We start from the raw sequence: 12,946 nt of genomic DNA, 5'->3' as shown, positions 1-12,946 counted from the left end.
CCCAACTACACTATATCGGAGAAGTTTGTGCCTATTAAATACTATATTGATGGGTTGCGTTCTACTATTGCATATGATTATTTTGATAAATATAATATGCATGTGCTTTCTGCTCCTACTTGCAATTATTATGAGAGAGGAACTACATCTCCACCTCTCCATGTTTCCAATATGATAAAGTTGCAAGAAACTGTTTATGCTATGTATCGGCCTTTACTTTGTGTGCATGAATTTTTCCACCATCTTCCAAAAGAGTTGCTCAGAAGAAAAGTGAAGATGCTTCAGCAAGCCCAGTTGTGACACGATGTTCCGATGAAGAAGCCGAAGCAGATACAGCTAAAGATAATGTTGTCACCACCAAGGCGGAAACCTCTTCACCAAGCGAGTCTAGATCTTCTTTGGGCGTGTAGTGTCTCATGTTCCTTTTCGCCTTTTTGACACATGATGACAAAAGGGGGAGAAAACATTGAGTGGTAGATTTGCGGGTCCTTACTAAGTTGTTTTTAGATTTTACAACACTTGCCTTCATTTGATTATTATTGTGTTGTACAACTCTCGTGAACTTTTGTTGGGTTGTTTTTTGAGGTTTCGACACTTTCCTTCATTTGATTCTTATTGTGTTCTATAACTCTTGTGAACTCTTTTTGGTCTATAATGTTAATAACCCCTGTGGTACTTCATTTCTCTTGAGAATCTTTTTTTGTAGGTGGAATTATTATCAAGAGTTCACGTATGGATGCACTCTATTATTCCTCAGATACTATCCCTTGGTGCAATCCATTTATTCTCGAATATATGAAATATCTCTCCACCAAGCCTATTCTAATATATGCAGGTATATACAAAAGGTTAATCTTCCATACGATGCATACATTTAGGGGGCATACTTATCTTCGAGAAAATTATCGAATTTAAATTTTGCACGTTACCATTTACAATTCAATCTCTTCGATGTTTATCTGTTTTGTCGACAGATGTCCAAAAAAGGGGAGATTGTTGGTGTAATTCCTTGCCCTTGGGTTTTGGAGATTGTTGTCAGAAACAGTTTGGGACTTATTTTTTTGCTAGTGCACACAGAGAGAAATAGTCCCTGGAGTATCGAGAAGAATGTTATATTCTATCAAGAAGTTTACTACAAACTTTACTCAAAGTTATCTGCGCAGTAGAGAAGATGATTATGTTTCGAGGAATGTTATTCCGAGAAGATTCCTATTATCTCCCGAAAGGTTTGCTATCAAAAGGTTCGCTGCCAAAAGGTTTGCTACAGAAAAGTTTGTTGCCGAAAGGTTTGCTACCAAGAAGATTGCTATAATCTTCCGAAAGATTTGCTACCAAGAAGATTGCTACTTCCGAGAAGTTTGCTATAAACTTCTATGAAAGTTATTTGTGCAGCAAGAAGACTGATATGTTTCGAGAAGCTTAATATCGTGAAGATTGGTACTTCTGAGAAGTTTGCTAAACTTCCTCGAAAGTTATCTGCGCTGCAGAAAAGGTTGTCATATCTCGAAGAGTTTGTTATCAAGAAAATTGCATGTCGGAGATGGCCCCGAAAAAATATTGCTGAAGCGAAGCAATTTTCATTTCGTGCGTCCGAAGAAGTATGACTGCAGTCAAGAAGATTGAAGATGAAGCAAAAACGTACTACCTCCGTAAAGAAATATAAGAGCGTTTAGATCACGAGGGAGTAGCATTTTTTCGTCGTTCTTCTTTCTCTTATCTCATTCATAGGGCCACCGTACTATTAAGAGGGGTATAAGTATTCGAGACTTTTCTATGTTGTGATGCTTGGCCTAAACCTATGAGAGGTCGAGAGAAATCTCTTTGTGTTCCGAACAAATATTCGTTAACCAGAGACGTTGTTCTTCCGGGCTGTGAGAGATTTGATTTGGACCGAGGAGTTAGCATTACTTGTTCCTCAAGTATTGTTACTGTTGTGCTCAAAATTTGGCCATTGGAAATGTGTCGGTTTCTCATTAGCTGGACCGAGTTAATTGCATGTTGGTACCACACTTCAGCCCCTACTCACGGATTGGTACCACTACTCGAAAGTTTTGCAGTTCAGTACCAACTCAGAACCTAACTGTTGCAAAACGGTCTAATCTGCGTATAAAGTGGACGCGTCTAGCCGGCGGCCGGCTGCCCACTAGCACTCCGTGGTGGCCGGCCAAAAAAGGTAAGTTTTTATCTCCCTGACTCATATTAGAAAAAGTAAACAAATGTGGACATATGTGAAGAGGATAAATAATTGTAAAGCATCCATGTGAACAGATGTGAACGTATTTAATTTGTGTTTTCAGTTTTTTAAAAAATCATAACTTTCAAACCGCGCGTCGAAATTAAGATCCGTTTTCACTTTTGGAACCCTCGTGGCGTGCTCTTCGAAACTAGATCCTGCATGGCTATGTTTTGACGGAAAAAAATGTGTGCAATTTTCTCCCTGTTTTGTGCAACTGCCTAGCCATCGGTGTGCAACTACTTGACAGGGATGTGCAACTTTTCTCCTATACCGTAAACATGCAGATTTCAATGATGGTGTAAAACTAACTCTTTCCAATGAGATGTGCAATTTCGTCTGTTACCTAGGCCAACTGCATAGTAGTTGATCTACAACTTTTCCATGCCCGTGGATGTGCTTCACTATTTGCTGCATCGGCCAACAACCTGACAGTGAATGTGCAACTTCGTATACTGCCACGGCCAACTGTCTAACTGTGATTTGCAACTTTCTCTCGTACCCCATGGATGAGTAGTTTTCCTGCTAGCACACGACCCAAACCACCCCTAGTGAGTTTTGCAACTTTAGCACTCTGTTTATATGCAACTTTTTACCATTCAACTGTCCCTTCCTGTGAGATGTGCAACTTCGTATATTGCCCCTGGCCAACTACCTAGTAGACTATGTGCAACTCTGTTTGTTGGTCCCGCCAACTGAAAATACAGGTCCACAAATAGAGAGCGTAGGGAGTTGCACATTAACTAATAGGTAGTTGGCTTGAACAATAGACTAAGTTGCACATATCCCTTGCAGGGGAGGTGGGGGTAGGGTGTGCCAACAGTGAAAAACTACGCATCCACGAGTAGGGAGGAGGGTTGCACAACGACTACTAGGTAGTTGGTCGGGACAGTAGACTAGTTGCACCATATAGCACGAAAGTTGGCATCGAAAAAATTTCGTCGAAACATATCCATGTGGGATCTAGTTTCAAAAATCTTGTCACGAGAAATCCAACAGTGAAGACGGATCTAAATTCCGACGCATTGTTTGAAAGATATGGCTTTTTAAAAATTTGAAAAACCCGAAATAAATAGACGTGGATCTATTTTTGGTCACATGTGACAAGTCTAACTGCATTTAATGCTAGTAGTCACATGCACTAGCAGACAATACATGCATGTATGCATGCGAGTGACAGAGCGGCCGCTCGTTCTCTCCAGCGAGCGCGCGTGCACTTTTAAGATTTCAGGAAACGCGTATTGACGGCGTATCTGACCGCTGGGACCCACTGGCAGGAGCTGATGTTTGAAAGATATGGCTTTTTAAAAATTTGAAAAACCCGAAATAAATAGACGTGGATCTATTTTTGGTCACATGTGACAAGTCTAACTGCATTTAATGCTAGTAGTCACATGCACTAGCAGACAATACATGCATGTATGCATGCGAGTGACAGAGCGGCCGCTCGTTCTCTCCAGCGAGCGCGCGTGCACTTTTAAGATTTCAGGAAACGCGTATTGACGGCGTATCTGACCGCTGGGACCCACTGGCAGGAGCTGATGTGGCATGCTCTTTTACAAAAAGAACCCTTGCTTTTTATTTAATCACGCATATATTCCCTGTTTGTCAAAAAAAGGTCTTGCCGCAACAAATATTTTTTAAGGTGGTGGCTGCCGGGTTTCGAACCCACGCCATGCAGTTCGAAGTATTAGCTGGCTGCCGCTGCGCTACTACTCCTATTGCGGTAGCACGGACGCCTAAGTAATCTTATACCTCGCAACGTTCGATTTTCTCCACTACTATTAAACAATCAAACAAGAATTTTCTTAGATACACCCCGTAATTAGACCCAAGACATCACACCAACCAATCAGCACCGCACGATTAGACCATAAGTTTTAATCTAACAACCATCATTGATCTAATGAGTCTATTGTGTGGAGTTAGCAATTTCCAATGACTGACCATACTCAACCAGCGGACGAATATTCCAACTACTGGTCCGGTGTCCCCTACAATCACGCGATTCTGATCGCTACCAGTTCCCAAAATCAATCTCTTCTTCCCGAGTTCTCCACGCCTCCCCAGCTACCTCCCGAGTTCGGATCACCTCCATCGTCGTCCGCCGATGCGCCTCGCCCGCAGCGCCATCCGCCACGTGCCTCCTTCCACCCAAATCGGAGGCAGCAGAGGCGAAGAGGCACGTCGCGCCGCTACATCTGGAGAGGGAGGGGCTGGGGAACAGACATCACGTTGGATGTGCTTCGCAGGTGAGTAATAGCCAGTTTGATTCGTTGCATAAATTTCTCTCTAAAGCTGCTTAATCTGGGTTCTTTCTTCACTGCCGACGAGGGTGTCGGCTAGGGGAGGCGGGGGCAGTGGGTCTCCGGTGGGCGACCTATGGGATATGGCAGCAGACGCGAGAAGGGGTGAGGGGCTCGGGAGCCACAACGGGAGCCACGAGAGCGAGTTGGACTTGGCCATGCTCGTCAGCGACTGCCTCAAGGGTAACGGCGGCGAGGACCCAGGCTCCCCGACCTCGGCCACTTCGCAAACAAGATCAAGGTATGCTCCCCCGTCAGCTCTTTTCTGGTCAGCTCTGTTCATTTGAATTGTATATTTGCGACCATGGCTTGCCCCAAATTTTGTTTGTCAGGTTGGTTGGCTGCTACCGTATGAAACTGCCCACTTAGCGCTTCCCAACCTCTGATAATTACAGGTTGTAGGAACATTTCTGGAATCACATGTATATCGATCACTTCCAAATGAATTTGTCGTTAGTACTACATTTTTTATAGCAGTTGCTTCCAAGTGAATTGTCGTTAGTATTCCTAATGTTGCTAGCGTCTTCTTCTCTGAATTTACTTCTTAAAACCACCGCCCAAGATAACATCGACATCAATTTTGATATGTCTGACATGTTTGATCTTATTTGACTGCAGGAGTGTAGTGCAAAACAAAAGTCTACTGACATTGCTGGCTTGCAGCTGTAACTGGTTGTCTCTCAAGTTTTGATTGCACAGTAGTACAATTTAGTTTCTATGAGGTTTCGATTGCACAATGGTCCAATTTAGTCTCATCTACCATGATTCATTCTAGAGACCATTTTTCAGGCTTTTAGCCTTATTGTTGAGGCGTAAAATACATCAGCGTGGGCACGATTTGTTCCCCTCCTGTAATCTAATCATGAGCTAGCTAATTTGTAATCTAATCAACCGTGCCATGTGCGTGCGCCCTTATCAATCCTGGTTCAGAGAATGCATTGGGCTATTTGTTTTGCTCATTAACTTTTACCCAAAGTAATAACTGGATAACTTAACTTTGTGTGTTGTTGTATGCTGAAGCTGACATTCTGCATATCTGCATGTTCCATTTTAGATGTACAAGAAAGCAGGAGATGAGAAAGAAAAAAAGCTGCCCTCCATTGTTCACTGCCTCTTCTCGATCCACGAGACATGGCTCCAGGTTTTTGTAAGAGGTCAATGTACTGGCAGCTGCAGTCGCCATCTACTCATGAAGCTCCTTAGGTACTCGAGATACGACGCGACGGTCTGTGTGCCCAAATGGTAGGGCTTCGAGAAGATACCTGGAGGTAACCCACCTGACCAAGGCTTAGCTACTTATGTTGTTTGATTTTCTTAGAAATTGTGCTGTGTGGCTGAGTTATTTATTGTTTTGCCAACCAGGTGAACATGAGTACATTGAATATTAGTGGACTTGGATCATCTTATGGTCTGCCTATACATGTAACTTGATCATGGTAAGCTAGATGTACCAGCACTGATCACTTCCTTGACACTCATCCTACACGTCTCCTTGTGAAATAATTGTTGGTGATGTCCCTTGTTCATATTATGTTCCTTGTAGAAATTTTTGTTGCAAACTGAACAAGGATAGATGACAACAGGACAGGAACCAAAATATATTGATACCTAGCTTTGTTTTTGTTGAGTGACATGTTTGAATAGCAGCTTAATTGGAAAAATTTAACACAGTTGCATGTGCAGTGCTTTTTAACCGACCATATTCTACTGAACGTCTGACTCCCCCTTAAGATTTAGGTTGGAAATATACTGGAGTAATAGTGGAAGCCACTTTTTGCTTTGGTGATTTTGTGAAGTTCAGATTTTGGTTTATCACTATTCAGACTAATCTTTGTAACAATTTCTTGAGATCTGCCTACAGTACATGAATTTAGTATCAGTTTACATACTATATACACACATGACAAGTTTTTTGTGGGGGAAATTTAATCCAGCAAAAGCATTGTCATTGTTATTCCCTACAAGTTACTTGAAGAAGAAGAAAAATGCCCTTTAGACATTTTTAAGAAGCAAAACAAATCTTTCTTTCTATAATTGCAGAAATCCATGGAATCCTTGTGGTAGTTATTTCTCCGGGTATGGCAAAAGTCATGGAGTATTTACTATTTGTACATGTAAGTGCACACCCAAGTGCATCGATATCAGTAGGCTTTCTGTAGTATAACTAATTTAACATTCTGCGAAATTCATTTCTTGGTCTTTGCATGACCACCTCTGCATCATACACAAAGTGCTCAGAAGAATACATCATGCAGTGACTCCTATAAGGAAGGAATGGAACGAGTATTGATGTTTCACTTTTATCTGTGTTTGTACTTTGCTTTGTCCTAGGAAATCTGGCTAATGATCATCACTTTTACAGCACACATGACACATCATAATGAAACTATTCTCCTTTCTTCTATTGAAGTCCATGCATATCATGACATGCATTGGAGGACTCAAATTTCATTTTTGTTATTGTTTACATTACTTCCTAATTAAGTCCGCTAAACATTTGTAAAACAGAAGCTTTCTGCAAGCATTATATTTTCCGCCGAATGTGCTATTGTACAAAACATTTTACTTCACATGTGAGCAAAATATAATGTACATTATGCCGATTAACTTTCTTCCGAACTTTTGTATCACCACAAGGGAGATTGTGGTAGTGTAGTACCGAGGAATTAATCCTCAAATTCTTCGGATTTCTGGGAGTGGTGCACTGTATTCTATGGACTTCTGGGAATTAAGCCCCAAATTCTTGGGAGTTCCTCGCTAGAATATTCTATGGTTGCAACAGTATTTCTATTGGGATGCAGTTACAATTATCTCAAGGATAATGGCATGCTAGATTTTTTGAGTTCTGGGAGTGTTGTACATATGCACATTCTTATAAAGGTGCATGTAATCAAATTCTGGCTTCCTTTTATCTCTGCATCTATTGTCCATATTACTCATATAAAACTTTGATGGTCAGTTTATTTGCGCACAAATGAAATTCCATAATTTAATAATTTGATCCTCTATTATAATGCTACCAACTGTTATTTTTCATCAAACCATATGTTATGCTTAAGCTGTCTGTTGCTTTTGTTGATTACCAGCTTACATAGATTAGTACAATATATTCTTATAAGGTTAAGTGCCCTCCTTAGATCTACGGGCTTTAGTAATAGGTGCCACCACCAGTTTGAGTTCTCATATATACGATCTACGACAATTTCAAAAGATGAGTAATTAGTTCAGATCATACTACTTCCCATTACAGCTTTCTCTATGTATACTTGGAGAGCAGTGTGTGTTTTATCTACAATATGCATACCCCCATTGCACCATAGTTCCACTCCAGGAGATGCTGAGATAAACTGAAAATGGAGGAAAAATTGTCCGACTCTTCCTGCTAGCAGGTGGTACCCGCTATGACTCCCATGGGTGGGATTACCGTGGCCGCCGCCGAGCCTTCAAATTCAGAAGATAACAAGCAGCCCAAAATCTAAGAAGGAAGCTAATTCAGTTCTTCCAAGATTGCTATTTTTAGGGAGGTTTTTGTTCCAACTTTGCATTGACGACACCATGTTCATTTGGACAATTTTTATATGTTCCTTTGAAGTTCACCCAAGAAAATAAAAAAATCTGAAATCTTCATCGGATATTTAATTTGATTCCATTTTTACTATACAATAGACTAAATAGGCCACACCCATATATTCTCTATGTAGAAGTTGTTCATCCAATTGATTCCCATTGATTTGTAACTTTTTTTTGTACAATTATGATTTCTTTGTGGTCTGCTTGAACTTCAGTGGCATTCTCAAAAGATAATTGATGGGTTTGTACTTTGTCCTTTTGTTTATAGAGAAGGGGCCATCCCAGAGTATGAATTCAAAATTGTATACCCACATGAATTTTGATGTGGTTTGATTGAGACTTGCGTTGCACGTGCATGTTTACTAGTTTTACGAAGTACAAAAACGCGCGCCCGTCCGCCGGAAATCGATCCACGTCAAGTCGTTCGCAGCGCTTGCTTGCTGCCTCTGCCCCATGGTATCCTATGCATCATGGGGATTTCGTACCTGACACAGTTTATTAATATACATTGATCTTATTTAAATATATGATTTCTTATTATAGAAAGTTTATCGTTTTTGTGAAAAGTTGAAAAATGTTTGTGCATTCGAAAAAAATGTTCAGAACATTTTTGGGAAAAGTTGAAAGCGTATTTAAAAGTTGTAAATGTATTTTCTAAAATGTTCATCATGCAATATAAAATTTATTACGATAACACAATAATTTTCAATACATGTTATCAATTTTTTGAGTAACTGTGCGTTAAAAAATACAACAAATATATGCAGTAACTCTGAGTAATTTTTCATCATATTTTTAAAAAAATGTTCACCTTATATTTAAATAAGATAATTGTATATTGAAAATGGTTAATATATATAAAAAATCACGGAAAAATATTTAACAGCCCACTTATACATTTTCCGTCAAATCAACTGTGTCAGGTACAACAACGTGGCAGCGGGCCCATGTGGGTCCTTCTTGTTAGTGCGATGGAAGAAATAATTCGAAACTAAAAATAGTAAATGTATTTTTTTAAATGTTCGTCATGCATTATAAAAAACTAATAATTAATATCTTTTTCAGGTCTTTATGTATTAATATCCTGATAAAAAGATGTTGTCAATGTGCAGGCCTCACTACCCTCGGAAAAATGTGAAAAATACTGGAAGTTTTAACAAGCTGGAAGAATACTGGAGGAATGCCCTGGCCATCAAGGTGCAGGAGACGAAAGAAATAGTGATGTCGGCACAACAGCAGTCGATGTTCAAAAAAACTAATGTCGGCACAACAGCAGTCGATGTTCAAAAAAACTAATAATTAATATCCATTTGTGCCACCGTTGGGCTGCACTGGGACGCGGTTGGGCTGCGGATTGTGAATCCAACGGCGGTTCCTTCGCCCACTGGCAACCACACCACCAACACCAGATCTGGATCTGGGCGACGCCCACACCGTCACCACATCACCCACCTGTGCGTCCCACCAGCATCGTCGAACACAACCGCCCCGGCGAACCAGCGAAGAGGAGAGGAAAGGAAAGAAATGGGAGAGGGGCACCGGTGCTCCGGCGAGCCAGCGACCGGGCTCCGGCGAGGTTGAGGCGACGGGGCTCCGGCGATCAAGCCCGGCAAGGTCGAGGCGACAGGGCACAGGGGAGGCGGCGGGGAGTGATTAAATTTAAAACAAAGGTGTTTTCTGCAAAAAATATGCCAAGTTGGCTCCTGACACGCGGGTCCCAGCAGTCAGATACGCCGTCAATACGCGTTTATACGCAACTTAGACCTTTTGCAACACTTAGGCCCTGAATTGGTACTGAACTGCAAAACTTTTAAGTAGTGATACCAATCCGTGAATAGGTGCTGAAGTGTGGTACCAACATGCAATTAACTCAGCTGGACCGCGTGTACTAAATGGTCATTTCTTATCGGAGAAGGTTACGGCTATATATAGCCACCCCACACCAACATACGTTGCTTGCTCCGCTTAAGAATTTGAGAAGATTGATTGAGCATCCCTCTCTAAGTGATTTGAGTTTAACATTCACTGAGAGAAAAACAAGAGCCGAAACTTAGATAGTGGTTGAGCATCACAGTAGATCTTGATGTCGTCTGAAGCTACGTCGGTATTTCCCCAAAGAGGAAGTGACGATGCAGCACAGCGGCGGTAGGTATTTCGCTCATATATGAAACCAAGGTTATCAAACCAGTAGGAGAACCAAGCAACACAATGTAAACAGCACCTGCACGCAAATAACAAATACTCGCAACCCGACGTGTAAAAGGGGTTGTCAATCCCTTTCAGGTAACGGTGCCAGAAATTGGCAAACGGACGTGAGAGAGTTGTAAATATTGATAGATCGAACGCCAAATAAAATAAATTGCAAACTTAGAGATAAAAACATTTTGGGAGATGTGTCCTTCCCACCAACGAAAACGATTTAGAGTTCCCAACACTTTCCATGCTAGATATATCATAGGCGGTTCCCAAACAGAAAATAAAGTTTATTCCTTTTTCCACCATACTTTCACTTTCCATGGCTAACCGTATCCACGGGTGCCTTCCATACCAACACTTTCCAAGGAATTTATTATTTGACAACATAAAGTAAATTCATTTATCATTTCAGGACTGGGCATCTCTAATACTTTTGCCTTACTCTCGTGTAATGACAAGTGAATAAACACCCATCATGAGAATAACACATCTAGCATGGAAAATATTAGCCACCCCTCGCCGCTCCGCGAGCGGAACGAACACTCAAAAGCGAAGTTTATTTTGAAAATTAGAGATGGCACATACAAATTTGCTTAGAACGGCAAAAGAATACCACATATAGGTAGATATAGTGGACTCATGTGGCAAAACTGGTTTAAAGGTTTCTGGATGCACAAGTAGTGATCATACTTGGTGCAAAATGAAGGCTAGAAAAAGATTGAGAAGCGACCAATCAAGAAACGAATAATCTCATAAGCGAGCATTAAGCATAATTAACACTGAATAATGCACCACAAGTAGGATATAATTTCATTGCATAATTATTGACTTTCATGCTTGCATAGGGAATCACAAACCTTAACGCCAATATTATTACTAAAGCATAATTACTTATCAACATAACTCACATATCACATCATCATATCTCAAAACTATTACTAAGAATCACGTTTGTTTTGTCCAATGATCTTCATGAAAGTTTTTATTATATCCTTCTTGTATATCTATCACTTTGGGACTATTTTTCATGTGTTGCTTTCGATAAGCTCAAACAAATATAAGTGAAGATCATGAGCATAATATTTCTTTCTCTCAAATTAATTTAAGTGAAGCAAGAGAGAATTTGTTAAAAAAATATACTACTCTCAAATAAATCTAAGTGAAACAAGATTTCATTTCTTCAAAAATACTAAAGCACACCATGCTCAAAAAGATATAAGTGAAGCACTAGAGCAAGTCCATAGCTCATAAAAATTTAAATGAAGCATAGAGAGCAATTCTAACAAGTCATGGCGTAATTTTGGCTCTCTCAAATAGGTGTGTCTAGCAAGGAACCAAGACTTGAAACATAAAATAAAACAAGCAAAGACTCATATCATACAAGACGCTCCAAGAAAAACACATAGTATGTGACGAATAAAAATATAGCTTCGAGTAAAATACCGATGGTCATTACAAGAAAGAGGGGATGCCACTCGGGGGCAACCCCAAGCTTAGTTGCTTGCTCTATTTTGGATAATAGCTTAGATGCCGGGGCATCCCCAAGCTTAGGCTCTTCTTACTCCTTATTCCTTCGTGCATTGTAAGATAACCCAAAACTTGAAAACTTCAATCACACAAAACTCAACAAAAGCCTTCGTGAGATCCGTTAGTATAAGAAGACAAATCACTACTATAAGTGATGTAGTAAACCAATTCATATTTTGTTATTTCATTATATCTACTGTATTCCAACTTTTCTATGGCAAAAACTCATCAAAGAAAACCATAGAGCCATCAAAACGAGCACACAACGCAAAGAAAACAGAATCTGTCAAAACAGAACATTGTGTAGCAATCTGGATGTTTCTAATACTTCTGTAACTCCAAAAACTCTGAAAATTTAGGACGACCTGACAAATTTGTATATTGATCTACTGCAAAAGAAATGGGTATTTTATATCTCTTTGGTTAAAAATGAGAATTATTTTAGCGAGTGCAGAAGTTTCTGTTTTTTCAGCAAGATCAAACAATTATCACCCAAGAAGATCCTAAAGGCTTTACTTGGCGCAAACACTAATTAAAACATAAAAACACAATCATAACATTAGCATAATTGTGCAAACACTCAAAAACAGGAAACAAAAAGGAAAAATAGATTTTATTCATTGGGTTGCCTCCCACAAGCGCTATAGTTTTACGCCCTTAGCTAGGCATAAAGCAAGGATCTAAGTTTTGTCATCCTTCTTCTTAATTCCCTTAGAGGTATTTTCATCATGGGGCTTTGTAAAAACAACATAAAACATATTGTCCATAGAAACCTTAGCTTTATTAAGTTGCCCATTGTCATAACCACGTTGATTTCCGGCAACAATCCATGAATAATGTTGATTAACATTATTAAAAACTTGTTGAGTTACATCCAGGATTGGGACTTCCTTTTTAAGATTCTCATCAAAGATCTTATTGTCCCCAAGCAAATGTCTTAGCACATAATCACTATTGTAAAGAATTTCATCTATTACAGGCTTTTCACGATTCATACCATAAAAATCAAAGATTTCCCTAGCTTCCCGTATTATCTAGTCAAATTCATTCATAAGAACGAGAGTGGATAACTTTTTATCTTTTGGATTCTTTATAATGGGAAGCTCAAAAAACA

General features: G+C 39.9%; 1 long non-coding RNA gene across 2 annotated transcripts; it reads left to right on the top strand.

Annotated features, from left to right (window-relative positions):
• Positions 1-4,242: 4,242 nt before the first annotated feature.
• On the top strand, positions 4,243-7,771 carry LOC125515443 (uncharacterized). 2 transcript variants are annotated; one of them, XR_015609038.1, is made up of 3 exons: positions 4,243-4,780; positions 5,594-5,807; positions 5,902-7,771. It is a non-coding gene; the product is annotated as an uncharacterized LOC125515443 (long non-coding RNA). The 2 variants fall into 2 exon arrangements; XR_007287014.2 differs by having other exon boundaries at positions 4,243-5,807.
• Positions 7,772-12,946: the final 5,175 nt, after the last annotated feature.

Source organism: Triticum urartu, chromosome 6A (assembly GCF_056163025.1).
Source record: "Triticum urartu cultivar PI428250 chromosome 6A, HENAU_Tu73, whole genome shotgun sequence".
Lineage (NCBI taxonomy): Eukaryota > Viridiplantae > Streptophyta > Magnoliopsida > Poales > Poaceae > Triticum > Triticum urartu.
Note: the sequence above shows the minus strand (reverse complement) of the source record. Positions and strands in the feature narration are given on the sequence as shown.